Below are 27312 nucleotides of genomic sequence, written 5' to 3' on the forward strand. Positions count from 1 at the left end.
CCAGGGGCACCAGCACAAACAGGGAAACATGACTCCAAGGCAGGCCAGGCCCAGCAAGGCTGCTCTGATGACGGATTTGCCGAGACCTCTTTGGATTCAAGGGCAATTACTGAACCTTCTCTGAAGGACCTAGCATTTCCAAACAATACGAGGAGGGTCCTTGGAAGCCATGGGAGTATCAACCAGAGTGCAGGGTCCTCTCTGGAGAACAGTCACCATTTAAGAGGACTACAAGGAAAAAATAATTAAAATGGCTACATGGAAAATTAGAATGGCTTACCTGGTGAAGTGCTTTTGATGGCACCTGGGTACTGTGTAATACATACTACAATTTATTTTATTCCCCATAAAGTCTTTTCAAAAATTTTTATTTTAGGGGCTGGTGCTGTGGCATAGTAGGTTAAGCTTCTGCCTGTAGTGCCGGAATCCCATATGGGCGTTAGAGTCCTCGCTGCTCCTCTTCTGATACAGCTTCTTGCTAATGGCCTGGGAGAGCAGTGGAAGATGGCCCAAGTGCTTGGGCCCCTGCACCCATGTGGGAGACCCAGAAGAAGCTTCTGGCTTCAGATCAGCCCAGCTTTGGCCATTGGGGCCATTTGGGGAGTGAGTCATCAGGTGGAAGACCTCTCTGTCTCTCTTTCTCTCTGTAACTCTGCCTCTCAAATAAATAATCTTAAATTTTTTTTTTAAATTTTATTTGAGAGATAGGCTGACCATTTCTCTGTGGGTTTACTTCCTAAACACTGGCAATAGCTGGGGCTGGGCCAGGGCCAGGGCCAGGGCCAGGCTTCAAGAAGTCACACTAGATGTCCTATGTGGGCAGCAGAAACCCAATTACTGCCTCCCAGGTTCTGCATTGGCAGGAAGCTGGAATCAGCAGGAGCAGGAGCAGGCAATGAAACCCAGGCAGTCCTATGGAGGACCTGGGCCTCTTAATCACTGGGCTGAATGCCTGTTCCACATAAAGTCACTTTTAATATTAGCTCAATCTTCCTAACCAGCCCATGATTAGAAACTGATATTATGTCAGAGATGGGAAAATGAAAGCTCTGAGCAGTTAGACACCTGGTTAAGCTGCCACTCCAATCCCAGTTTGTCTGACTCCTCAAATCACTCTCAAGTGGTGGGCAACGGTGTTTAAGAAATTATAAAGAGACACAAATATGCTTCTAATGTATCCTTATGTTAAAAAGAAAAGCTCCCACCTGCACCCTCGTGGGAGACCTGGAAGAGGCTCCTGGCTCCTGGCTTTGGATCGGCACAGCTCCTGCCGTTGTGGCCATCTGGGGAGTGAACCAGTGGATGGAGGACCTCTTTTTCTGTCTCTACCTCTCTCTGTAACTCTGTCTTTCAAATAAATAAAATAAATCTTAAAAAAAAGGAAAGGCTCCCAAAATGGTGATGTGATGGAGCTCCGCTGTGCAAAGGAAGTGTATGCAATATAATAGATAGATGTGGCTATAAGAAAACAAAGTGGAGGATTTAAAAGCAAGACCTTGTGGCCCCTTTTCTAAAAGGCTCAAATCTGGGCTCAGCCACTTCCCAGCATTGTTAGGGAAGCAGAGACGAGAGTTGCTTCTCTGTGTGGGAGGATGGCCAGGAGGCACAGCTAAAGCCCTGATTGTGGCAGAGTCGTCACCTGTTGCTAATGGCACCTGAGCCAGCCCGAGTTACGAAGAGCGGAAGTTTGTTTAGCTCATGGTTCTGGGGCCGGCGAAGGTCAAAGACGCAGCACTGGCATCTGACAAGGATCTGCTTGCTGCATCATCCGGAGCTGAAGGCAGAGGGCGGGAGAACCCCCACCAGAGACCAAGAGAGCAAGAGCGGGCCGCTTGTGTAGTAAAACCACTCTGGCGATAGCCAATCAGCAGCTGAGATAAGGGCAGAGCCCTCCTGAGCTGATCACCTGTTTTTGTTTTTTGTTTGTGTGTTTGTTTTTTTATTTTATTTTATTTTATTTTATTTTATTTTATTTTTTTTGACAGGCAGAGTGGACAGTGAGAGAGAGAGAGAGACAGAGAGAAAGGTCTTCCTTTGCCGTTGGTTCACCCTCCAATGGCCACCGCGGCCGGCGCGCTGCGGCCGGCGCACCGCGCTGATCTGATGGCAGGAGCCAGGAGCCAGGTGCTTTTCCTGGTCTCCCATGGGGTGCAGGGCCCAAGCACCTGAGCCATCCTCCACTGCACTCCCTGGCCACAGCAGAGAGCTGGCCTGGAAGAGGGGCAACCGGGACAGAATCCGGCGCCCCAACCGGGACTAGAACCCGGTGTGCCGGCGCCGCAAGGCGGAGGATTAGCCTAGTGAGCCGCGGCGCCAGCCTGTGTGTTTGTTTTTAAAGATTTATTTATTTATTTGAGAAGCAGAGCTACAGACAGAAGGAGAGACTGAGAGAGAGAGAGGTCTTCCATCCTCTGGTTCACTCCCCAAATGGACACAATTGGCTGCACCTGGGCCGATCCAAAGCCAGGAGCCAGGAGCTTCTTCCGGGTCTCCCATGCAGGTGCAGGGGCCCAAGCACTTGGGCCCTCTTTTACTGCTTTCCCAGGCCATTGCAGAGAGCTGGATTGGAAGAGGAGCAGCCACGACGTGAAGCGGCGCCCATTTGGGATGCATCACAAGCAGCGGCTTTACCTCCTACGCCACAGCGCCGGTCCCTCAATCACGTCTTTTAGGCCTTGCTTCCTGATACCACTGAGTTGGGGATCCCAGCACGTGAGCTCTGGACGACACACTCCAACTACTGCACATGAAGTGCAGCACTCAGGAGCTTCTCAGAAGTGAGTAACAGCTGTCAGTCCAGATGGAGACTGAAACCTCACAATATGAGCTTAACACAGTGTGGGTGTGGGTGGCTGCTATCGTCTCCTTTAACTTTATATGTATTTTCAAAATGAACCTTTGTAAATTGTGCCAAAAGGAGAGTGTGTGTGTGTGTGTGTGTGTGTATATATATATATATATATATTTTAAAGATTCAGGGGCTGGTGTGTGGCATAGTGGGTAAGCTGCTGCCTGCAGTGCTGGTATCCCATATAGGCACCAGTTTGAGTCCCAGCTGCTCCACTTCCAATCCAGCTCTCTGCTATGATCTAGGAAAGCAATAGAAGATGGCCCAAGTCCTTGGGCCCCTGCACTTTTGTGGGAGACCTGGAAGAAACTCCTGGCTCCTGGCTTCGGATCAGTGCAGCTCCAGCCATTGCAGCCATCTGGGGAGTGAACCATCGGATGGAAGACCTCTCTCTCTCTCTCTCTCTGGCTCTCCTTCTCTCTCTGTGTAATTGCCTTTCAAATAAATAAATGAATCTTAATAAAAAAGATTCATTTATTTATTTGAAAGAGTTACAAAAAAATAGGGAGAGATAGAGGTAGATAGAGAGAGAGAGAGAAAGAGAGAGAGAGAGAGAGAGAGAGAGAGAGAGAGAATCTTCCATTCAATGTTTCACGGCCAAGATGACAGCAGCAGCCAGGGTTGGACCAAGCTGAAGCCAGGAACCAAGCACCTCATCTGGGTCTCCCATGTGAGTGTAAGGGCCCAAACACTTAGGCCATCTTCTACTTCCTTTTCCAGGCCATTAGCAGGGAGCTGGATTGGAAGTAGAAGAGCTGAGATATGAACAGGTGCCCATATGGGATGTTGGCATCACCGGCTGCAGCTTTACCTGCTACACCACAATGCTGACCACTGAGAAAATATTTTTAAAATTTCATTTATTTTTATTTATTTGAGAGAGATAGACAGAGAGGGAGATCCTCCATCCATAGATTCACTCCCCAAATCCCTCAACATCCATCCCCAAGTCAGGGGGCAAAGCAAAGAGCTGGGAACTCAATGTAGGCTCCTACACAGGAGGCAGAGACCCAGCTATTAGAGTCATGCCTGCTGCCTCCCAGGGTGTACATTAGCAGGAAGCTGGAATTGGGAGCAGAGCCGGGATTTGAACCTAGGTAGTCCAGTACTGGATGCAGGTGCCTTAAATGATAGGCCAGACTCCCACCCTAGAAAGCGTTTAAAGAATGCAGGTAGGGCAGGAGGGCAGAGTGGGAGCTGAGGATAAGCAATTGGCTAAGGCTGGGAGAGAGGCTGAAGGTGGGGACGGAAGGAGTCGTGTGCATGTATCCTTCCAGTTTTTGTGCAACCTGGTGGGGACAATCAGACAGGACCCTTGCTTGTCATGGTACACAGAGATGGCTAGTGGTCCCCAATGTCTACTTTTTTCTTTCTTACATGGTAACCTCTAGCTAAGCTTGTGCTTGTCTGGCTTGTGGTTATCAAAAAGGTGACATTTCCCAGGTTTCCTTGCAGTCATTGTGGCTGGTGACTGCTTCAGGCCCAGGATGTTTGCACCTTGTCACTTTTGAGAAGTCCCTTTAAAGGAAGTGGGCATGGGTGCCTCCCTCTGTCTCTGTCCATTGGTAAGAAGCTAGAAGCCGTACTTTGTGGTTACAGCTGGAATATTTGGGACCATGACGAGGAAACCATGTGTCGCTAACAGAGCAGCACTGAGTCCCTGTTGATCATGGGGTCACTTTGTCAGCTGGGCTGCCGACTTTGAGACTCACTTATATAATGTTAGGGAGAAATACACATCTGCCTTATTTTATCCACCGTTATTTTGGATTTTGTGTTATTTTTAACTCATTAGGTTTTTTTTTTTTTTTTTTTTGACAGGCAGAGTGGACAGTGAGAGAGAGAGACAGAGAGAAAGGTCTTCCTTTGCTGTTGGTTCACCCTCCAATGGCCGCTGCAGCCAGCACGCTGCGGCCGGTGCACCGTGCTGATCCAATGGCAGGAGCCAGGTACTTATCCTGGTCTCCCATGGGGTGCAGGGCCCAAGTACTTGGGCCATCCTCCACTGCACTCCCTGGCCACAGCAGAGAGCTGGCCTGGAAGAGGGGCAACCGGGACAGAATCTGGCGCCCCGACCGGGGCTAGAACCCGGTGTGCCAGCGCCGCAAGGCAGAGGATTAGCCTAGTGAGCCACGGCGCCGGCCCGACTCATTAGTTTTCAGTCCAGGGCTACTCCAGGAGACACAAGGCCAGGTCCTGACATTTTTGGTTGTAATTCCTGGAGAGGTGCTAGTAGTATCCAGTTACAGAGGCCAGGCAAGCTGATAAGACAGTGTAAAGAACGAAGGGTTATCCAGCCCAGGATGTCAGTACTGTGGAGGCTGAGCAAGCCTGCTTACAGCGAGAGCTGGTCTTCACTGATTCAAGGTGCTTCCTAAGAGCACACTCACAATGCAGTTCCGTTAAGGCTTAACGTGCTGAAGCCTGGCCATGAGGCTGGTGTGAGCCATGGAAGATGTAGCGAGGTCTCCTGGGTGAACGGTCATACAAGAAGGGGCTCAGTTCTGTGCTGATGCCTACTCTAGAGCAAGTTGGTGGTGTAATGTACTGTTCCCAAAGGTCAGGTTGGTTGAATTCCAAGAATCCCATGGTCCTGCCAAAGACCAAGTGTTTCCCAGCCTATAGCCCTAGCTCGTGTACAGTCATGGGTTAGGAAGTCTGAGAGTGAGTTACATCTCTTCCCTCATTGGTTGGCTGGTGAGTCTTTCTTCAGTTGGGTGAAGCCTGGAAGGGCAGTCTTGAGAGGCTTGGGGCCTGATTGTCACACAGGTGTTTCCTGTCCTAGAGACTTGGTTATCTGGGTTTGGAGGAATTTTTCCTCACTTTCCTACAATGCCCCCACCAGTGAGTCTGTGAGATCATAGGTGTTTCACAAGAATGAGTGATTTTCCAGCTTGTCTGGCTTGCCTTGATGTCCTGGTTGTGCTGGGCTTCCCCCTTGCCAGGGCTGAGCCCCATTTCTGGAGTAAGCATGGATTGATTTGGTTGATTGTAAGAATCACTTCATTTGGCACTTTTAGACATGGGCAGTTTGATTCCAGTGCAGGTCCCAGGTGAGAAGTTAGATGTGGTGGCCCATGGATGTGCTTACATTTCCTTTATGCATGTGGTAGACAGTAAGGTTAGCGATTTCCTCCTCAGTAGCTCTAATTGTCCAATTTCTGGAGTTTTGGGGAATTCTGAAATCTTTTGCCAGGGTTGGTAAGACGTTCTCATGATACAAAAATAAAATGACCTAATTAGCCAGGGTCATACACAGGGAAAGCTATGGTGATAGACGAATTGGGGAAGAGAAGTCAAAGTAATGAGAAGGGGGGAAGATTTTGGAAGTAGTTGCTGGGACAATGCAAATGACTTAAATTAAACTGGGTTTATTTAAACAAGAAAAGTCTTGAACTGTAGTATGCAAAATTGAAGAGGCATGGAGTGTTAAGACACTGTGGAGCCAGCATCACATAGTGGAGCACTGGTTGGCCACTCCACTTCCAATCCAGGTTCCTGCTAATGCACCTGGGATGGCAGCAGAAGACGGCCCAAGTATTTGGGTCCCTGCCACTCACATGGAAGACCCAGGTGGCATTCCTGGCTCCTGAATCCTGGCTTCTAGCTCAATACTGGCTGCTGTTGGCATTGAGGAGTGAACCAGTGGATGGGAGATTTCTCTCTCTCTCTCTCTCTCTCTCTCTCTCTCTCTCTCTCTCTTTCTCTCCCTTTCAAACGAATGAATGTATAGCTAACTAAATACATAAATCTTACAAAAATAAAGAGAATAATATTTTAAGCCCCATATAGCCAGCAATTAATGACGAATCTTGTTTCATTTTGTATCTCAACTACTTTGTGCACTATGGTGTCAGTCTCTTTTCCATTGTTATAATGAAATACCTGAGGCAGGGTAATGTATAAAAGAGGTTTGTTTCAGCCCACAGTTCCGGTCCACATCTGGTGAGGGCCTTCTTCATGTCAGGGTTCAAAGCTGTCCAAGAGCATCATGTGCCAAGAGACATGTGCAGGTCTTTTGTTCTCCCTCCCTCTCATCTATTGCCAGTTCTCAGTCATGGGGACTCTACCCCCATGATCTTACTCCATCCCAGTCACCCCTGAGAGTCCCTACCTCTAAATACCACACTCCAACTAGTCACCACCTCTGCATACCTCACAATGGGGATGGAATTTCAACACATGAGCCCCTGGGGTTCACACTGAAACTCTACCCAAATCACAGCATCCACTTCTTACCCCAAGATTATTTTGAAACAAATAATATCATTTTGTATAAATACTTGATACCTATTTGTAACTATTTTTTTAATTTTTATTTTTGACAGGCAGAATAGACAGTGAGAGAGAGACAGAGAGAAAGGCCTTCCTTTTCCGTTGGTTCACCCCAAAATTGCCGCTACGGCCAGCGCACTGCGCTGATCCGAAGCCAGGAGCCAGGTGTTTCTCCTGGTCTCCCATGCGGGTGCAGGGCCCAAGGACTTGGACCATCCTCCACTGCACTCCCGGGCCACAGCAGAGAGCTGGACTGTAAGAGGAGCAACCAGGACAGAATCTGGCGCCCCGACTGGGACTAGAACCCCAGGTGCCAGCGCCATAGGCAGAGGATTAACCTATTGAGCTGCGGCACTGGCCTGTAACTGCTTTAAAAAAATACATAACTATAATGCTGTTATCCCACTTTAAAATGAGTAATATTTCTTTGCTATTATCAAATTTTCAATTGGAGTTCACATTTTTCTAATAGTATTTCAATTTTTAAAACTAATCTATTTGTTTTGAACCAAGATACAAAGGTCATACACTGACTGATAGCCAAGTCTTTCAAATTCTCTCAGTGGATTCCTCCGCTATAGCTTTTATTTTTTCTTTAAAATTAATTTGTGAGGAAGCCAGGTTATTTGCACTGTAGGTATTCTCATGGTTTGTTTTTTTGTCATCATTCCCATGGTGATGGTTCATATGTTGCTCTGTCTCCTGTGCTTTCTAAGATTAGTGCTTACAACTGGGAGATTGGTCAAATTTGGACATGATTTTGTCACTATTGCTGCTAAGGTGACTTCAGAGGTGTTATTACATGCTTCCACTGGAAAGTATGCAAGATATTATCATCTCTTTTTGGTGATTATTGCCTTTCTCTGTTAGTCCCAGCCATTGCCAAATGATGACCTTGAGCCATCTCTGATGATCCAGGCTGTACAGCTGGGCATCTTTAAAGCCTCCTCATGCTCTGTATAATCTTTATTAATTCCCCATCTAAAGAAAAGTATTTGAAAAACTTTTGAAAGCAGCATAGCATCGTTGATAAAGTCAAATAGATATTGGTTGGAATCCTAGTCCCAGCGCTTAGTCATAATATGACTTGGTAGGCAAATTTTTTCAATTCTCTGTCATTTAATTTCCTAATAGTAAAATGAAAATAATCAAACACACCAAATGCAAAGATGGGAAATAATAGAAAGAATCAATGAAATACTTGGTCCCTAATAGACTCTCAGTGAAAAGTAACATTTCTCATTTCATACATATTTAACTGATTCTGAGATGCACTTTTCCCCAGATGTTAACATCTCTGAAACTGGGACACATTTTATATATAAGATATCTTAGGTTCCATGACATATGATTTCAGTAGAGAGAGCTTTCTTTTGCCAAAGTGAATTGAGTCTGTCATTGATGTTGCTATGGCAACTTAAATAATCGTTCAAAAATGGGCTGTCTGAAGTGAGCATGTTCTGGTAATAATTTCAGTCTAGGTGGGACTTTTGGTGCATTTGTTAAGTTGCCACTTGGGATGCTTGCATTCCTAATCAGAGTGCTTGGGTTCAAGTCCTGGGTCCACTACCACTGTTGATGTACAGTCTGGGAGGCAGCAGGTACAAGTTCTGCCACCCATGTGGGATACCCTGATTTAGTTCCTGGCTCCTGCCTTTGGCCTGGTCCAGCCCTGGCTGTTGGCAGACATTTGGAGAGTGAGCTGGCAGATGGAAGATCTCTCTCTCCCTCTCTCTCTCTCTCTGCCTTTCAAATATATAAATAAATAATAGCAATTATTATCTAATTATTATTATCTAATAAATAATAGCAATTTCAATTGCTCTAGAGTTTTTCAAAGTTTTATGGTGGTTCTATATTCCGGGACACCAGGGGACACCAGGCATGTCTTGTTTATAGATTAACAAAGGTGAATTCTCACAAGTGCTTTCAGAATTCCAGTATTATCCTACATTTAATATAAAATGCAGCAGAAAAGTGAAAAATAAATCATCTCTTTAAAGAACACTTTAGGTTCTTTTTGTAGCTCTTCCTTTCCCCCATCTTCTGCCTGTCTTCTCCCATCATCAGGAGTTACAGTTTTGAGAATTCAGACTCTGGAGTTCCAATAGGGCCCTTTGTCCAGTGGGAGAGTCACTGCATAATAAGGTGTGCATGCTAGCACTTGGTTGTGGAATAAATGGAAAAGATTGAAAATCTCAATCTTTTTCATGATCATATTTTAAGTTAACCTTACATCATAAACATCTTGCTATACTTTTAATAGTTACATTTTAATAATTAAATGTTTATAGTAATTACCAGCTTACTATTTAATTCTATATTATACATTTTTCAGTTAACCATAATATTATATTGAATAGTTTTATAAATGTTGACTCTGATAAAAAGATTTAGGGGCTTGCATTGTGGCCATAGCGGGTTGAGCTGCTGCCTATGATGCTGGAATCCCATAGGTGTGCCAGTGTGAGTCCTGGCTGTTCCATTTCTGATCCAGCTCCCTGCTAATGTGCCTGGGAACACAGCAGAAGATGGCCCAAGTGCTTGGGCACTACCCCTAACCCATGTAGGAGACCTAGAAGAAGCTCCTGGCTCCAGACTTTGCTGCAGCTGTTGTGGCCATTTGGGGAGTGAACTGACAGATGGAAGATTTCTCTCTCTCTCTCTCTCGCTCTCTCTCTCTGTCTCCTCTGTAACTCTCCCTTTTGAATAAATAAAATCTTTTTTAAATATTCAGATAAACACCCTTAAGCCAATCTTTATTATTATTATTACAGACCACAGATCGTTATACTTAGAATACATGCCTATTCAAATGCAACCATGGTTAAGTAAAATGATTACTAGGAGAGAAAAGTATTTTGGTTTTAGGGGTGTCTGTCTAAGGCTGAGAAAAGTTTCCAGTAGAACAGCAAGGGCAAGAAGGCAGGAGCTGATGATACACATTTGGTAAGCCAAGTCTTGTTTATTAATCAAGAATTCTTAGCAGCACTTTTGAAGTTGCTGCTGTCCTGAGCACAAAATACCAGATGGTCTTGAGGGGTTCCCTTCTTGCTAACCACACACAGGGAATTGCATGATAATCAATAAAGGACTCCTCACAGTCATGTTCAGTCAATAAGTTCTATGTGATGTCTTTGACCACACCCCATCAATCCCCCTTGGTGTTTTTTTTTTTTCCAGGCAGAGTTAGACAGTGAGAAAAAGACAGAGAGAAAGGTCAATAGGGATTTCTTTTACGACCTTAGGTATGTCACAGTGATGTGGGACAGTTTGCAGCTCTCTGCATGCAGCACTCTTTTTTTTTTTTTTTTTTTTTGACAGGCAGAGTGGACAGTGAGAGAGAGAGACAGAGAGAAAGGTCTTCCTATTTTGCCGTTGGTTCACCTTCCAATGGCTGCCGCGGCTGGTGCGCTGCGGCCGGCGCACTGCGCTGATCCGAAGGCAGGAGCCAGGTGCTTCTCCTGGTCTCCCATGGGGTGCAGGGCCCAAGCACTTGGGCCATCCTCCACATGCAGCACTCTTTGCCTGTGTCCGTGGTGCTTACTTTTCCCTCCACCTCTAATTCTCTCCCTTCTGTTGCCAGGTTGGCCCTTTGTGCCATTTCCCACTTCTTCAACTTGGCTCTGATTTTGAGCAGCAGCACCCTCAGCGTTGATGGAAGAACCATGCCTATGTCAATCACAGTAATTCCATGCTCCTTTGTAAATGATTGAGGTAACATAAGCATGACCATTGAGGGCCCAGGAGGACATCTGCTTCTGGGAAATACTTTTTATCCTAATAAACAGTGAGAGCTTCCCCCATCCTTTCTAAGTAGAACATTACTGTTTGAAGATGCATGGAGTTTCAGCTGCTGTGAGAGGAAATATTCCTGACATTGAGTGTGGTAGGCTAGAATGATATGTGACAGAGCCTGGATCCTTCAGACAGCAGCACTTGTGGCTTGCCACTGGGATGGAGGTTGGAAGCCCTGCCCTCACCAGTGGCATCAAGTCACAGTGTGAACAAGGAGAGTTAGGGGTGCTGTGCTCCGGGCTCTCTGTTGGAAGGCACTGTTCAGTTGCACGAAGGTAAGTTTGTTCCAGTAGCTTAAACAAACCTAGGCTTAGTTTCCACTTCAGTGTGAGGTGACGAGGTTAGAACCTAGGGCTGATGGGCAGCCCCAGGGAGGTGCCAGTGACCTAGGTCCCTTCAGTCCTGCTGCTTTGCCATCCTTAGCTCCTATGGTCCCTTTGATTGCTGCTTGGAGTCGAAGTCTTCTCTTGTGTCTGTGTTCTAGGGAGTATGCAATGAGGAAGAGAAGCGCAAAGGATAAAAGATTTAGAAAAACAAAGGGAAATTTTTTTAAAAACAATTTTCACAGAGTTCCTTACGGGCTGCAGCCATCATAAAGCCATTTCCAGGGGAGATTCGGGAACAATCTCCAATTTGGGGGGCAAGGAGAGGGTTTCACATTGCCACATCAAGTAGGACTTGGGGAGGAGGAGGGAGCTGACAATTAGTCTGGAAAGCTGCCCCAGCCTATGTCAATGGGTACCTCTGATGCTTGTCACCCTCCCAATGAGTGGGACAGAGCCACATCTGAGGGACATCAGACTTGCCTCGACCCGGCCTTGCACATCCTATTTCTCGTTCTTCAGTGCCAAGAAGGAAATTACACCTGTGAGCTCCAGGGAGAAGAAAGGCCTTCCAGGGCTGCTGTTATGACACAGCGGGTTGAGCGGCTGCTTGCTGTGCCAGCATTCCATATCAGAGGACTGCTTGGAGTCCCACCGCTCTGCTTCTCATCCAGCTCCTTGCTAATGCACCTGTGAAGACAGCAGAAGATGGCCCAAGGACATGCATCCCTGCCATCCATGTGGGAAACCTGGATAGGGTTCCAGGCTCCTCCTGGCTTTGGCCTGATCCAGCCCCGGGCCATTGTGGCCATTTGGGGAGTGAACCAGCTGATGGAAATCTCTCTCTTTTTGTCACTCTGACAAAGATCAACCTTTAAAAACAACAAAAAATAAAGAAAAACAAGTGGGTTTTCTGATCATATGACACTGAAATATTCTTTTTATTTTATTTTTTTTTTGTCTTCTCCTCACCAAAGACCCAGTGAGCTCAGCCTTGAGACTGCAAGTTCTTATCACCTACAGTGCTTTAGCCGTTCATAGTGCCCAGGTCCCCAGCAAGACCCCTGCAGTCAGGATCTTCTTCGGAGAGGGGACCCAAGTCCCAGGTTTCAGTATTTTTAAACTTCCCAGGTGATTCCAAGGTGCAGCTGAGGCTAAGAACCCTGCCCCAGAGCAGTGATTGGAAATCCTGGCCACACATTAGAATCATCCAAGGAGCTTAAAAAAAAAAAAAAAAACACCTTGATACCAAGCCCTACCCCTAGAGACTTGGACTTAATTGGATTAGGGTGGGGCTGGACAGTCACTGCTTTTACAGCTCCCCAGGTGAATGTAACGTGCTGCCAAGTTTGAGAAGCCCTGCACAGAGCCACACAACCAAGGAAGGAAGGAGAGAATTTTTATGTGCTTTCTTTCTTTCTTTCTTTTTTTTTTTTTTTTAATTTCTCCTGGGCAATAAGATTGCTACGGAGCTGTCACCTGGCATGTTTACATGCACAACTGGAACAGGGGTTCTCCACTTAGGCGGCGCATTAGAGTCTCTGGAGAGAGTATAAAGATGCCTAATTCCTGGGCCTGTTCCCTGAGACTTTAATTCAATTGTTCTGGGCCCTGGCATGATTCCATCTGCTTGCTTTAAAAGCTCTTCTATGATGATTATATACGCCAGGGTGAGAACCACTGCCTAATAATAGTAATAAGGGTAATGCTCGTGGTCCATAAAGAGCTATAACTGCTCTTGTAGAAGACCAAGTTAATTCAGGAGGGGCCGGGAGTTGTTTATGCCGGGGGTGTGATCAGCGGCCGTCTTACTGTTAATCCAGGGTTCTTTCTGCACCCATAAAGAACCATCTCGTTGCAGAAGAGGCGCTGCCCTTCCTTTGTGTGCCACCCAACATCATCAGAAGTCTCTGAAAGTATTATAGATCCACTGACAGCGCTGCTTAAGATATCAAAGTCTGACATCACCTGCTGAAGGCTGCATCCAATTCTCTATTGAAGGGATATCAGCCTTCCCTGCCTCCTTCCTGCTCTTCCCCATCAGTCTTCCTGTGAAGATCTGCGTCAGAAGGGTTGCTGGAGGTTGTGTAAACAAAACAACAAGCCTAAATGTGTTATGGCTGTGACAGATGTTCCTGGAGATACAAGTGTGCCCTGCACGTTAGGAGCCGCCACTGCCACACAGCTCCATTCGCCCCCTCCCTCCACAGAGGCAGCAGGTGCTGGCAGGAGGACACCCAAGGACAGAAGCCTCTTTCTCCCCCCAGCACACCACACCCACGACCGATGAGGAGGACGCACAGGGCTGCAGAGTGGAGCGTGACACCCTGCACAGCAGTGGCTAGGGTCTTGTCCCTGGCTGGACAACAGGTGAGACGTTCGCTGGGCTGACTTGATGGTGGAGGTAACTGCCTCGCCCCTCACCTCTCGCCCCTAGGCCTTCTGCAGCTCCACTGTCCCCACTCGGATCACATCCCACCTCCCTGGAGTTCCTTACAATTCACCTCCAGTGGCCTTGAGCACAATGACAGGCACCCATCTGCTCTGGCTCAGGTGTGTGCACCCCATCGTGTGGCCTTTGAAGGAAATGACCCCATATCTAGCTCTCATGCGGTGTCGCTCTGTCTTGCTTTATACTCTTGGAGCTAGTTCTTTGACCTGAAAGATCAACATGTTAGGAAGTGGTGGCATGGCCGGCGCCGTGGCTCAATAGGCTAATCTTCCACCTAGCGGCGCCAGCACACCGGGTTCTAGACCTGGTCGGAGCGCCGGATTCTGTCCCAGTTGCCCCTCTTCCAGGCCAGCTCTCTGCTGTGGCCAGGGAGTGCAGTGGAGGATGGCCCAAGTGCTTGGGCCCTGCACCCCATGGGAGACCAGGATAAGTACCTGGCTCCTGGCTTAGGATCAGCACGGTGCGCCGGCCGTGGCGGCCATTGGAGGGTGAACCAACGGCAAAAAGGAAGACCTTTCTCTCTGTCTCTCTCTCACTGTCCACTCTGCCTGTAAAAAAAAAAAAAAAAAAAAAAAAAAAGGAAGTGGTGGCAGAGAGACAAGCCCAGGCCCCCTGGGAATGCCTCAGGTTTCCTGTGAGTGCAGCTGCCCACCCATTCAGCACATTGCAGTGCCCCTGCATCTTACCATGAAGAATCTTCCCATGAACGGTGCCATCCTGAGCACCAGACCTGGAGTCTGCAGGCTGCCAGCAGCCTGTGGCACACCTGGGTTCTGCAGGTTTCAGAGAGTGCTGCAGAGACCAGAAATGCTGCCCCTTGTGCACACCCTCCCCGACAGACCGGGTGAGCAAAGACAGTGGAGGGGATGGCATCGATCAGTACCCAGGTGCGCATTCTCAGGGAGATTAGAAAGAAACCCTTCTCTGGGCTCAAACTGCTTATGTCGGCAGTTTCCCTGGGTCTAGTGGAAATTGTTAATACGGTTGTTAAATAACAGTTGGCAGCCGGGACTGTAGGCAGTGACTGGAACACAAAATTAGGCTGGAAATTTAAGAAAATGAATTGATTCCTTTTCTCACTAGTATCAAAACAAAGTCATAAGAATGCAATTCTTGGTCTGACCCAGAGTTTTTCAACAGTAGTGTCACCAACACCCAGGGCAGGAGATGTCTGTGTTGGAGGCTGCTACACCCTGGCATCATGGGAGGTTCAGCAGCACCCCTGGACTCTACCTGCCAGGTGCCAGGAGCATCCGCTAAGAAGTGGCAGCAATGAAGAGGTCTCCAAACCCTGTCCCATGTTCCCTGGGAGGCAAAATCGGCTGAACCGTCTCACCAGTTGGCTTAGTAGGCTATTTGCCAAGCCCACCTTCAGACCACAGGCTGAGGAGAGACAAAGTCCTTTGGGGCTGGAGAAGGGCCATGTCTTCAGAGCCCAAGGGGAAGACATGGAGCTGTTGAAAGCTTCACGTCATTGGCCACACCCATAATGGGGAGTGGCCTGGAGGCTGGGACAATAGAATCCTGGTGTTTGGGGGTTCCAAAGGGGAGGACTCTGGGATGGTGATTGCATGGTGTTGCTGGGGGTATGTCCCAGAGCTTCCCCTGTCTGCTTATGGTATAGAGAAGGCAGCTGAATTTGTCTGAGCTCTGGAGGGGCCTTGGGAAGGTATTTGAGGGAGGACTGGCTGACCCAACTTGCCCTGAGAGGTGAGCAGCGTGGGAGGCTGAGGCTTGGTTAACAGTGGAGACGCAGGTGAAAGGACAGACAGGGTGGGTGCTTGTCCTGGATGTTAAGACACTGGCCAAGGTACACCTGTCCTACGTGGGAGGGTCTGGATTTGACACCTTGCTTTGGGTTCCAGTTCTGCTTCCTGATAATGTGCATCCTAGGAGGTAGCAGGTGATAGCTCAAATACATGAGCCCCTGCCCACTGCATGGGAAACCTGGATTGAGTTCCAGCTTCCAGGATTCAGCCTGGCCCAGCCCCAGCTGTTGTGGGAATTTGGGAAGTGAACCAATGCCTGAGATATCTCTCTCTATTTCTCTGCCTCTCAAATAAATGAATAAAAATTTCAAAAGAAAAAGGACAAGACACGTTCCATCAGTAGGGATGTCACCAAGGGCAGAAGCTGAAGACTTGGAGCCCTCTTCCAGGAAAGCCTGGAGAAATAAGGCCCCACCCCATCTATGTCACCACAGTGGGGGCAGGGTGGACTTACCACAAGCATTTGCTGTGTTGGAGTCTCCCTTGCATTGTCAATAATGGCAATATTTTTAAGATACCAAATAGGATGGGGGCCAAAAAGTTAACGTTCAGTTTCAGAAAACAGCCGTGGTTTTGCCCACCGGATTTTGTGAAACGGGCCTCTGCCATCTGAGTCACTGTTCCTGATTTTATTTGACAGGAAGCACTTTGTTTTTGTGACAAATATCTGCAACTGGCCATTCAAATAAATGTCCCTCATTTGGCGAATGCCTGTGGCTTAAAGTGCAGATAATCGGTGCCATTCCCACAAACCAGGCAAGCGAACTGTGCTTGCATCATTGTGCTTATCGTCAAGGGCAAATCGTCTCTGTTGAGTATGTTTTTGCTTTTGTCAGACACAGTGCATTCAGACCTGGGAATAGGGAAGTTCCGTACTCAGTGGTCTACAGGGAAACATTCTGACCTCTAGGTGCGAGGCCAGCCATGCTCCTCCTTGAACTTGAGACCAACAGCACACTCTGGGAAGCCTTAGTTTGGAGTTGGAGGCATAGGCTCTCGTCCTCATCAGGCCTGGCTTTTCCTCTCCAGGCCTCTGGGTGGGAGGTAGAGAGCTGTGCTGGTGTTGCCTCTGCCCTCTGTCCACCAGCTATCACCCTGGTCTTCCATCTCCCTTCCTTGCCCCTCTGAACTGCCCTGCCCCAAATTGCAAGAGTGCCTGGCTGTAGGTCCCAGCTCGCAGTTCCAAGTCCTGGAGGTGGTCCCTGGGTGGAGGACGGCGTGTGATGAGAATTCTGTGGTCAGAGGAGAGCCAGGAGCAGTGGGCAGTGGTTCTTCACAAAGTGGTTCCTTTCCAAATGCAGTTGGCAATGTATGGGTTATTTTATTTATTTGAGAGGAGAGAAAGAGTCGGACCAAGAGAAATATCTGCCATCTGCTGGTTCACGCTCCAGGTGGTCACGACAAGCACTGGGCCAGGCCAAATCTGGGAGCCAGGAAGTCACTGTCTTCTGAGTGTATGGCAGGGACCCAACCACGTGAGCCACGTGAGTGATGACTGCTGCCCTCTAGAGTCTGTGTTGGCAGGAAGCTGGGTAGGAATTGAGTCCAAGCACTTCGACATGGACATGCATATCCTAATCTGCACCTTAAGCACTGGGCCAAAGGCCCATCCCTGTGGGGCATTTTTGATCTTGGCCTTGCTAAGGACTGCTGTGAGCACCCGTGGGCAAGGGCTAGGGTTGGTTGAGGCTGAAGGACAATGGATGGCCCAACCTGACACAGAAGTGTTGCTGCATGCCCAGCAGCTTTGGAAAATGCTACCCAAATAAGGAAAAAGTCTGTTTATAGTTTGAGAAGCTTAGACTCTAATTCCATTTAACAGAAAAACACAAAAAAGTTTTTTTTTGTTTTTGCAAAATTTTACTATGTTTCAAATTTTCTAAGAACGAGCCTAGGGAATATTGCTCCGTATCTTTTCAGAATCTTAACAGATTTTTTCAAACTTATTTTGAAAAGCAATCACTTGATCTACAGCAGTGCTGTTGGTGGCAAGGAGATGCTGATAGAACACATTTCCACCTATTGCATATGAGGTGAGTCTGACTAGAGGCAAGTCTCAGGCAATTACGTCTTCCAGAACATGCAGATCTGGACATTTGAATACAGGTTGTATTGTTTGTTACATTATTTAGTTATATGTTTATTATATATTATAATTTTTGTATTATAACTTTATTATGAAATATGTGTATAAATTTACTCATTATTTAAAAATTGGTTTCCTTGAAATTTTATTTTATATTACAATTAGAATTTTGTTGATTATTTTGAAATTATATGCATAGCCTGTATTTAGTTCAATATTTGCACAGAGTGATGGGTTTGATAAGGTGAGAGATGAGAGGTCCTAGCATCCAAGGGCAATGAGCACAATTCTATGGAATATCCACTGGAGGTCGCTAGAATCTCATCCAAATGAGTCAGGGCCGGCTACAGGAGAATTCAATTTCTATGTTAAATCAATAGCAATGCAAATTGCCATTAAGGATACTCATCTGTCCTCCCTCCCCACAAGGGATTATTATTCCCCAAGTGTCTCCTCTTTCACAAGTGTGCCAATACCAGCCTTCTTTATTCACGCCCAGGGCACTGGCCTGTGAGCCTGTCTGCCCTGAGGTTCAATTTCAAGTGCACAGAGACGTTGAGCAGCATGGGAGCATGACTGCCTTATCTTCCTGCTCTGGTAAAAAAAAAAAAAAAAAAAAAAAAAAGAGAGAAATAAATAAATGAATAAATAAATAGGCATTTTTAAGAATTTAAAAATAGACCGTACATTACATACTGTGTTGACAATGTGGTATCACCACTCCAGGGCTCTCTTCAACAGAGCTGTATCAGTGACACAACTCTTATAGTGTGAAAATAGAGAAATGGCCAACGAAGAGGAAAAGCTTCAATATTTAAAACAAGTCTATTTGTGTATCCGAGGAGAAACACTTGTTTTTGTTTTTTGTTTTTTGTTTTTTAAAGAGTGACCAACTTGAATCCTTTTATTTATTTATTTATTTTATTTTGAAAGTCAGAGTTACACACACAGAAAGAAAGGCGGGTCGGGGAGAGCTTCCAACCTCTGGTTCACTACCCAGTTGGCTGCAGTGGCTGGAACTGGGCCGACCCAAAGCCAGGAGCCAGGAGCTTTCTCTGGGTCTCCCACGTGGGTGCAGGGGCCCAAGGGCTTGGGCCATCTTCTGCTGCTTTCCCAGGCCATAGCAAAGGGCTGGATTGGAAGTGGAGCAGCCGGGTCTCGAACAGGCGCCCATATGGGATGCTGCCGCTGCAGGTGGCGGCTTTACCTGCGACGCCACAGCGCTGGCCTGAAGTACTTTTTGACATACCATGTGTTCCTTGCATTCCTTAGCATATTGTAAAGTCATTGACCACAAGATACCTTGTAAGGAGCTATCTTCGAAGTGAAATGAAGTCTGTGTCCTTTGTGTCTCACTCTTCCTTAGATAGATGCATGGCACAGTTTCTGAAGATTGTCAGGGAAAATGAAGTCGGTGTGAGAACCCTGGAATGAGAACTTTGAAAGAGATGTGAGCTCCAGAACCCCTCCCCAGTTTCAGGATGAGAAAACCAACATCCCATGATGTGGGAGGAAGAAGGTAGAAGATAAGGGACTGGTGTGCCCTTGGAAGAGGGGAGGCAGAGGGGCTGATGGCACAGGGCACCTCGGGCATGTCACTTACAATGCTGTTCCACTTCTTGTATTGGGTGGGCCATGGATGTTTATGAATGTAAACCAACAAAGCCCCAGGTGGGCCATGCCCAGACCAGGGAGCGGAGGGGGCATGAACCAGAGAGGGTGGTAAATCCACAACTGTGCACTCCAGGTCCTAAAGGGAGGAAAAGGAAGAAAGAAAACAGGAAGGAATAAATAGTGGGTTTTAAAGAAGTTATTCATTTATTTGAAAGGCAGCGGGGGAGAGAGAGAGAGAGAGGATTCCATCAGCTGGTTCACTTCTCAAGTGCCTGCAAAAGCAGGGATTTGGGGACTCAATTCAGGTCTTCATGTTGAGTGGCAGGAATCCAACCATCACTGCTGCCTCCTAGGATGCACACTAGCAGGAAGCTGGAATCTGGAGCAATATGGGCTGTAGGCATCCCTAGTATTGTCCTAACTGCTCTGCAAAATGCCTGCTCCTAAACAGAGGTTTTAACATCACACTTCTAGCTCTCAGATTGAGAACGCGTTCTCCAGTGATTACATATGTCAGGCCCACTGCTTATCAGGTTCCTTCAGTTCCTGAGTTGCCTTGCCATGGACTCTTTGTTGATAATTAATTTCAATTAAAAAAAAAAAACTTAACCAAGGTAGTCAGAGGGATTGTAGAGGTCCAAAAGGAGAGAGCAACCGTGGGTAGCTGCATGAAGCCAGTGGCCTTTGCTCGAGCAGGTACATGTTGCATAATCTCAAGCCATCCCTGGTTGCCTCTGAGGGCTGCATTGATTGCACTCTAAGGGTTTACAGACCTCTGAGAAAGAATCCATTCAAAGAGCCATACTCCATAGAAAGGAACCGAGAAATTAGGGAAGTGAGTTCATATATCCCTCTTGGAAGTAGAACACCATTAGAAAATTCCCTCATTTTTGTTTTCTTCCTTCCAGAGGAGGATTTAATAAACTACAGCCCATGGATCAAATCTGGTTGGCTGCTTGTTTTCATAAAGTTTTATCAGAGTGGTTTCAACCAGGGTGATTTTCTTCCCCATGGCACATCCGACAGTGTCTGGAGACACTTCTGGCTGTCACTGGTAGGGGTGAAGGCACTACCGACCATGAGTGGGTCAGCTCCAAGGAAGTTGCTTGATCATGTCACAACCCGCATGATGCCCCCCCCCCCTTTCCCAACAGAGAGTAACTGAACCAGACTCTCCATGGGTTGGTGGTTGAGAATTTGTTTTTTCTTGGAATGTGACTACATTCATTTGTTTTTGTACTCTATCTGGTTTTTACAGTAAGTTACAATGACAGCATTGAACAGCTAAGACACAACTCACGTGGCCCCCAAAGGCCCTAAATACTTACTATCTGCCCCTTTATAGAAAAACATTATGTATCTACATCTGAATCTTGAGTCAAGAACAAAAATCACACAGGAACACCTGCATTATTTTGGAAAATGGCTGTGTTTTCTACTGTATACTATGTTCAATATCCCTTAGAAATCCTCTTCGTCTTAGTCCCTTACAGCCACATTTTACTTCTGTGGGGAGCAAACCGGACTAGACTGTTACTGGAATTAAGACTTATTCTATGCATCTGCTCTCCCACAATATGGCGCTGGGAGAGAAGTAAACAGCTTCCGCACAGCTGCCTCCAGTTCAACCAATTAACTGTAGGACTTGCTCCTGATTGGAGAGCAGCGTACTCGGCGTGTGGGCAGCCGAGTTGGGATTGGCGGAGGAGGACTATAAAGGAGGAGAGAAACGGCATGCACCGGGAACATCTATGGGGAACATCTAAGGGAACCCGTGCAGCCCCCGAGAAAGCTGGCCAGCGGTGTGCCGCTCCCCTGCGGAAGTGGGGAATGCGGCCAGGGGGAACTGCCCTTCCACGGAGGTGGAAGGGATAGTAGCCAACCCGGGAAGAACCAGCAGCAAACCCGGGGAGGGCCGAGCAGACGAAAGAACAGCGCAGGGTCCTGTGTTGCTCCTCCACGAAGAGGGGGAGCGACAACTTCTCTATCCTGATCACCACTATATTATCTCCAGTTATAATGGCCCAGCTTATACATCAGGCATTGAGCTGAACTCTCTCCCTCACAAATACAGACACATTTCCTGCTCTTGGGGGCTGGAGTTTAGGCATAGAAAAAGAATTGATTACAACCCCAACTCTCATGAACATACCATGACTAGCTGCAACGAGAGCCTGCAGGCTTGAGACTGTTTCCTTTTCAGTTGATAGGGACTTAGGAAGAGGTGCAGAGGAAAAGTGGCTTGAACAGAGGCCTGAAGAGCAAGAGTTAGCAAGACTACGGCTGTGTGTGTGTGTGTGTGTGTGTGGTGGTAGTGGTGGTGGTGGGGATCATGGGGTGGAGTGGAGGTGTGAGGTGAGCTAGACAGTGGGGAGGGAGAGATTGGAATGCTGATGGGAATGAAAAACAAAACAGGAGTGTGGCTGAGGCTCCAAGAGCCTGGCGAGGGTGGTCTAAGATGAAGCTGGAGAGGCAAAAGTCACTGGGGGCCAAGTGGAATGAAATGGGCCAGACGGTGTGCTCTGTGTATCCCAAGAGCCCCAAGAGCAGAGAGAAGCCACTGAAGGGCACAGGGAGAGGAGCTTGATTAGATTCGTGTATCAAGGTTGCAATTTTTCAGACTCTAAAATGCAATAGTTGACCCCATGAGAAAACCCAGCTCTTTTGAAAATAAGTAGGTGTTTAACTTTATAAAATCTAATTAAACTATTGTGTTCTTTTTTTTTTTTCCTATACAACATGGTCAGTGAAGGGGCTGAATTCAAATATGATCATTTTCTTTTTTATAAAACAGGTTTGAGCATGTAGGCTCAGCTGGAATTTATCCTACAGTGATTTCTAAGGTCATACTTCTTTGAAGATCAGTTGAATATTTATGTGTGTTTTTTGATGTTGTTAAAATTTCCAATTCTCACTGTGCTTCTAAGTTTTCTAGGACTTTTAAAATATACTCACCAGAGAGTCCACAAAATCAATAGCTCATTGTATAAATTTTCCTTGATGTAGACCATCTATTTTTCTTGTGCAAAACATGTTTTTTTAGTCAAGTTTTAATTTCCTTTTTTTCTCCTCAACTATATGACTGGTCATCCCTAGCTTATTCAGTTTTATTGCTGTCTGTAACCCACACATTATTTGTTAGTAATACCTTTGGAAATTTAAGCTTTACACCCTCTGAGTGAGTAAAATCAACCAAATGTTCCACAGTAGGGGTTGAGAGGTGGACAAAGATAAATAAAATATAATAGGATGCGATTTAGTTATCAGCCCTTTGAATTATCAGTCATAGTCCTTCATCAAACAATTATTTCTATACCAGAGCAGGAATTGTTAAACTACCATGTCCAGCTGGCCGCCTGGTTTGTTCACAAAATTTTGTGAGAACACAGCCATGCTCATTTGTTTATATATGAGAGTACTTCAAAGTGTTCCTAATGGAAAAGTGAAATTAAAAGGTAAGTTTATTTTAGTGCAGAAAGAAAAAAAGAAATCTGTGCATGTCTTCTTCATATGCACGTTTCCCATGAACTTCTGGAAGACCCCTCCTGCCGTCTGGGACTGCTCTCACACAACCGTGACAATGCTGAGGAGCCGAGACGCAGACAATAGACAGCTACAGGCTGAGAATATTGTCCATCTGGCCCTTTACCAAAACAGTTTGCCTGTCTCTCTCCCAGAGAAAGTAGATGATGTAGTGTGCATATTCCTTATATGTGAGAACAGTTTGTGGTAACCTCATACAGAGCTTTTTCCTTTGAGGGCCTGAAAACCTCACATTTTCCCCACATTAGGTAAAACCTTGCTAAAGACTGATCATAGTTTACAATTAAATAACACTTCACAGAGCATTTTATATACATTGTCTCATATAATCCTTATTGCAGTCCCTTGAGTTAGCTATTATTGTCCTCATTTTGCAAATGAATAAATTTAGATTAGAGAAGTTAAATAACTTGTCCATGTTCACAGAACTTCTAAGTGGCAGAAATGCAAACTTGATTCAATTTCTCTCTTTTCTGGTCTACCAGCCACTCTACTGTATTGCAGCAAGGACTTTGCATATTCTCTCTCTCTTCCCTCCCTCCCTTTCTTCTTTCAAAAAAAGTTAATTTGGAAGACAGATACTGAGAGTGGCAGAAGAAGAGAGCTCCCATCTCCTGGGTTACTCCACAGGTGTTGGAAAAGACGGCACTGGGCCAGGTCAAATCCTGGAGCTGGGAACTCAGTTCAGGTCCCTCACAAGGACCCAACAACTTAAGCCATCACCACTGCCAACAGGGTTCACATCAGCAAGAAAGTGGAATTGGAAGTGCAACTGGGGCTCAGAAAACGCAGGCATGCTAATATGTGACATGCGCATCCTAACTGTTGTCTTCACTGCCAGATCAAATGCCTGCCCCTTGCATATTTCCTATGAGAATCAAGTGACAAATGGAAGCAATTGCTGGATCCCAGAGTTGAATCCTATTTTCTGTAACAAATCCAAGGTTGTCAGCTATCCAGACAAAAGCACTTTCAAGTGCACAGATGTAGTCTCTTTCTAGAAAACCAAATAGACTCTGTACTTGAAATGTTCCTGCTCTGAGGTGGACTCAGGAGCCATGGCTGGGTGTCCACGATCTGGAAGGCTTCCTGGGAGTCATTTATTGAGAGATTTTAATCACATCTTGAAGTATACCTCATCCATGAGACGGAACATGTCTTGACCACCAAGCAGGTTCCAATATGGAATCCTTATTCAAGATTCTCCTGCACCTAAGACCACAGCCTTTGGTAGAATGACAGAATTATGAAAGAAATGCTTCTTCCCAGCCCCATCTGTCAGCATTGGAATATTTGCATTTCACAAGCTCAGTGAATTGCCCGATGAGAACACTGCTGCTGACATCACAGAGCTGCCGCCACAGCTGCCCCAGCCCTGAGATGCTGGGGAGCTCTTCAGTGACACTCTATAGCATCGCCTGCAGCAAACTGAAACCCTTGATCTGTGAGTCAAGCTGACATCATTACAGCAGAACTCACTGGATGGGCCTTTCAGAACCTGAGTCCACTTGTTCCCAGGTGCACAACTTGATTTGTGCAAACAAACTCACATCGACTCTTGGTTGTTGGAATTCAACAGGTTATTTTCAAAAGAGCCAGGTATTTGATGCAATTCAAATTTCTTCTTTTCCCTTGAAGCAATTTGTTCGAAAAAATAATGTATTTTTTAAGACTCTTCAAAATGGAATAAAATAATACTTCACTCAAGGGCTTTTCTTTACCACAGGATAAATGCAGTATTATTGTAAATCTCTTCTGAACACACAATGATACTCCATTAAGCTCCCTGGTCTGGAGACAGGTCACTAGGGCTGGGTAAGTTAAAAAATAGAATTTTTAAAGCCCCCAACTATAAAAAGAATTACCCAACAGATGCAGCAGGCTCTGAAGGAATCATTAAGAGCTATTTAGCTAAATAATACCTGTGCTAACAAGTCCCACAAAACAGATTTCTGTGACAATGTGCATTCTACAATGGCCCTAAACACACATCACACCATAAGCTAATTAATATAGGATGAGATTTTTTAAAAATGAAATTAACTTGATAAGATTATCAAACTGATCTCCCTCCTTAAATAGACAAAGAGCTATTTGCCTTGCCCAGAGAAGTCTCCATTTGACTTTATCTTGGCCTCTGAGGACAGGAACCATTCCACAGTTTCTCTCTCTCTCTCTCTCTCTCTCCCTCTCCCTCTCCCTTTCAGCAACTTTCCCAGCAAAAATGCTTATAGAGCAGTTCTTCGATGCTACAGCCACAGCATGGATGATGAGGATTCTCAATGTATAAGTCAGTCTTAATTTTCTGTGGAGACATTTGTTCATTCTTTCTTTCCACAGCATTCCCTGGGCCCCCACTGTGTACCAGGCACTCAATGCATGATGTGAACAGGCATCCCTGTCTTGCCTCCTTCATAGAATGTGTCTTTATCATGCTGGACATCATTTGCTAGTCAGACAGCTCTCCTTGAAGTTCCAGCACACAAATCTCAGATTCTTCCTAACTTTGAGCTGCCATCCCATGAATAGTTTTTCCAATCTCATGGTGGCCTTTTGCAGTATAGGTAGTCAGTATTCAAATTTCCTTTCTAACTCTCAAAAAATCTAAATCATAAAATTGTAGTAAATTGATTCTAGGAACATGGGTATGAGCAAGTTTCAACTCATCCCTCCAAACCAGAGATGTCTAAGCAAGGAGTCGATCATAAAAATGTTATAAGTTCATGCTAAAATTAATTCCCTCTTTGTCCTATTGCAAAAATAATTATTGGTTACATGCCTTCCTTTGTCTGTCTTATCAGTTGGGGAATGCATGGTGGAAGTGCATGGGTTTGCGTGAAATTTGATCTTTAAGTATACAACAATTAGCTCTTCTAGACGTACATGTGGTCTTTCAATTGTCATAACCTGGCAAGATAAACATCCAGTCATCAAGGTAATCCACTTCCTATAGAAATGTATAAAATTTCTAGTGCAGGAAGAATGCAGTGACTGTTGCTGCCACCCTGGCTGAAGGATTGGGAGAGACTTCTCAGAGGAAGGAAGGGAACCCTGAACCCCGAAAATATATTCAACTTGAAGAACAAGGGGTGGAGGAGGAGAGAGGAATGAGCATTTCAAACACGGAAACCAATAAGGTAAAGTTCTCTGTGAAGCAGAAAGGCAAGGTCAAGATTGCACTGGTAGTAATTCAGTATTACCACTGAAGTATATGGCACAAGGCAAAGAACTTCCAGAAATGAGTTTCAATAGGTATGCAGGACTCTCATAGCAAAGAGCAGATCTTATTTTTTTTTTTATTTAAGGTATGCTAAATTCTTTGAAAGCAACATTGTCTCTTATTGATCCTTGCACTACTCATGTCATCAAACATGGTATTTGCTCTTGTTAGATGTGTGTTATTTAGTCACATGTAACTAAAACAAGACTTTTCAACAATTTTTTAAAAATTAAATGTGTGTTTACATTTTGTTTATTGACCTATTTCTATATAATTAGCTGGATCATTGGTATGATAATGGAATCTCATCATGTACTCTTCCTATGAAAGAGGAATAGAACTTTTAAAGTTATTTCGAAAGTTAGAGTTCCAGGAAAAGATAGAGAGAGAGAAATCTTCCATCTGCTGGTTCACACCTCAAATGGCTGCAATGGCCAGGGCTACACCAGGCCAAAGCCAGGAGCCAGGAGCCAGGATCTTCTTTCAAGTCTCCCACATTGGTGCAGGAGCCCATTAGGCCATTTTCTCCTGTTTTCTCAGGCTCATTAACAGAGAGCTGGATCAGACGTAGAGTAGCTGGGACCTGAACTGGCACCCATATGGAATGCTGGTGTCACAGGCAGTGGTTTTGCCTGCTCCTCTCTAATGCCAGCCCTGCAAGACATCTTTAAACAAGGAAATACTTGGAATGAGTTTCCAGCCATTGACTTGCTGGTCACCAAGTGGAAAGGGGGATGGAATGGAACTATAGAACTGTGTTGGGGGACGGTGGATGGGTATTGAAGGAAGATCGCTTTCAAGGAGCGGGAGCCTGCAGTGTTATGGAAGGGTGCAGTGTGTGTCCAACTCTCAGACCCTTACTGTTCAGTACAAATACTGCACAAACACACACACACAAGTACTACACAAGAAGTATCTAAGAAAACATACTACACAAGAAGTACTACCTAAGAAAAATGAAAGGAACTGATGAAATCAGTTTCATTTTCTTATGTGTAAATTATCATTCTAATATCTAATGAATATGAAAATGATAATGAGAATTTTTCTACTTTTTCTAAAACTTTACTTATCAGACCCCAGTGTATTTTACCTCAACTGCACTTCAGTCTGGACATGTCACACTTCAGATACTCAGCAGTTCCATGTGACTTGTGGTGATGGTGTTGCACATTGCATGCAGTCTTAGTCCAGTTCCAGTTGACCTGAAGCTAAAAAATCTCCAAAAGGCTGTCATAATGTGGTTGATCAGCAGGCCATTGTCCCATACTAAAGACCATAATTTACTGTATATTTCTATATCAAAGAAAGCTACACATAGGATTTTGGAAGTTTTCACCATAAAGAAATGTTAAATGCTGGAAAGAATAATTATATTTACTCT

General features: G+C 45.7%; 2 long non-coding RNA genes across 3 annotated transcripts in view; both read left to right on the forward strand.

The window, feature by feature from the left end:
• LOC149125402 (uncharacterized) overlaps positions 1-27312 on the forward strand; it is a 518945-nt gene that overhangs the window by 80987 nt on the left and 410646 nt on the right. The gene's annotated exons all lie outside the window — the stretch shown is intronic.
• Positions 2218-12100, forward strand: LOC149125404 (uncharacterized). 2 transcript variants are annotated; one of them, XR_016211406.1, is made up of 3 exons: positions 2218-2777; positions 10710-10840; positions 11406-11790. It is a non-coding gene; the product is annotated as an uncharacterized LOC149125404 (long non-coding RNA). The 2 variants fall into 2 exon arrangements; XR_016211405.1 differs by having other exon boundaries at positions 2312-2777; positions 11767-12100.

This window comes from Oryctolagus cuniculus, chromosome 7 (genome assembly GCF_051225735.1).
Source record: "Oryctolagus cuniculus isolate XC-2025 breed Fujian yellow rabbit chromosome 7, ASM5122573v1, whole genome shotgun sequence".
NCBI classification, from domain to species: domain Eukaryota; kingdom Metazoa; phylum Chordata; class Mammalia; order Lagomorpha; family Leporidae; genus Oryctolagus; species Oryctolagus cuniculus.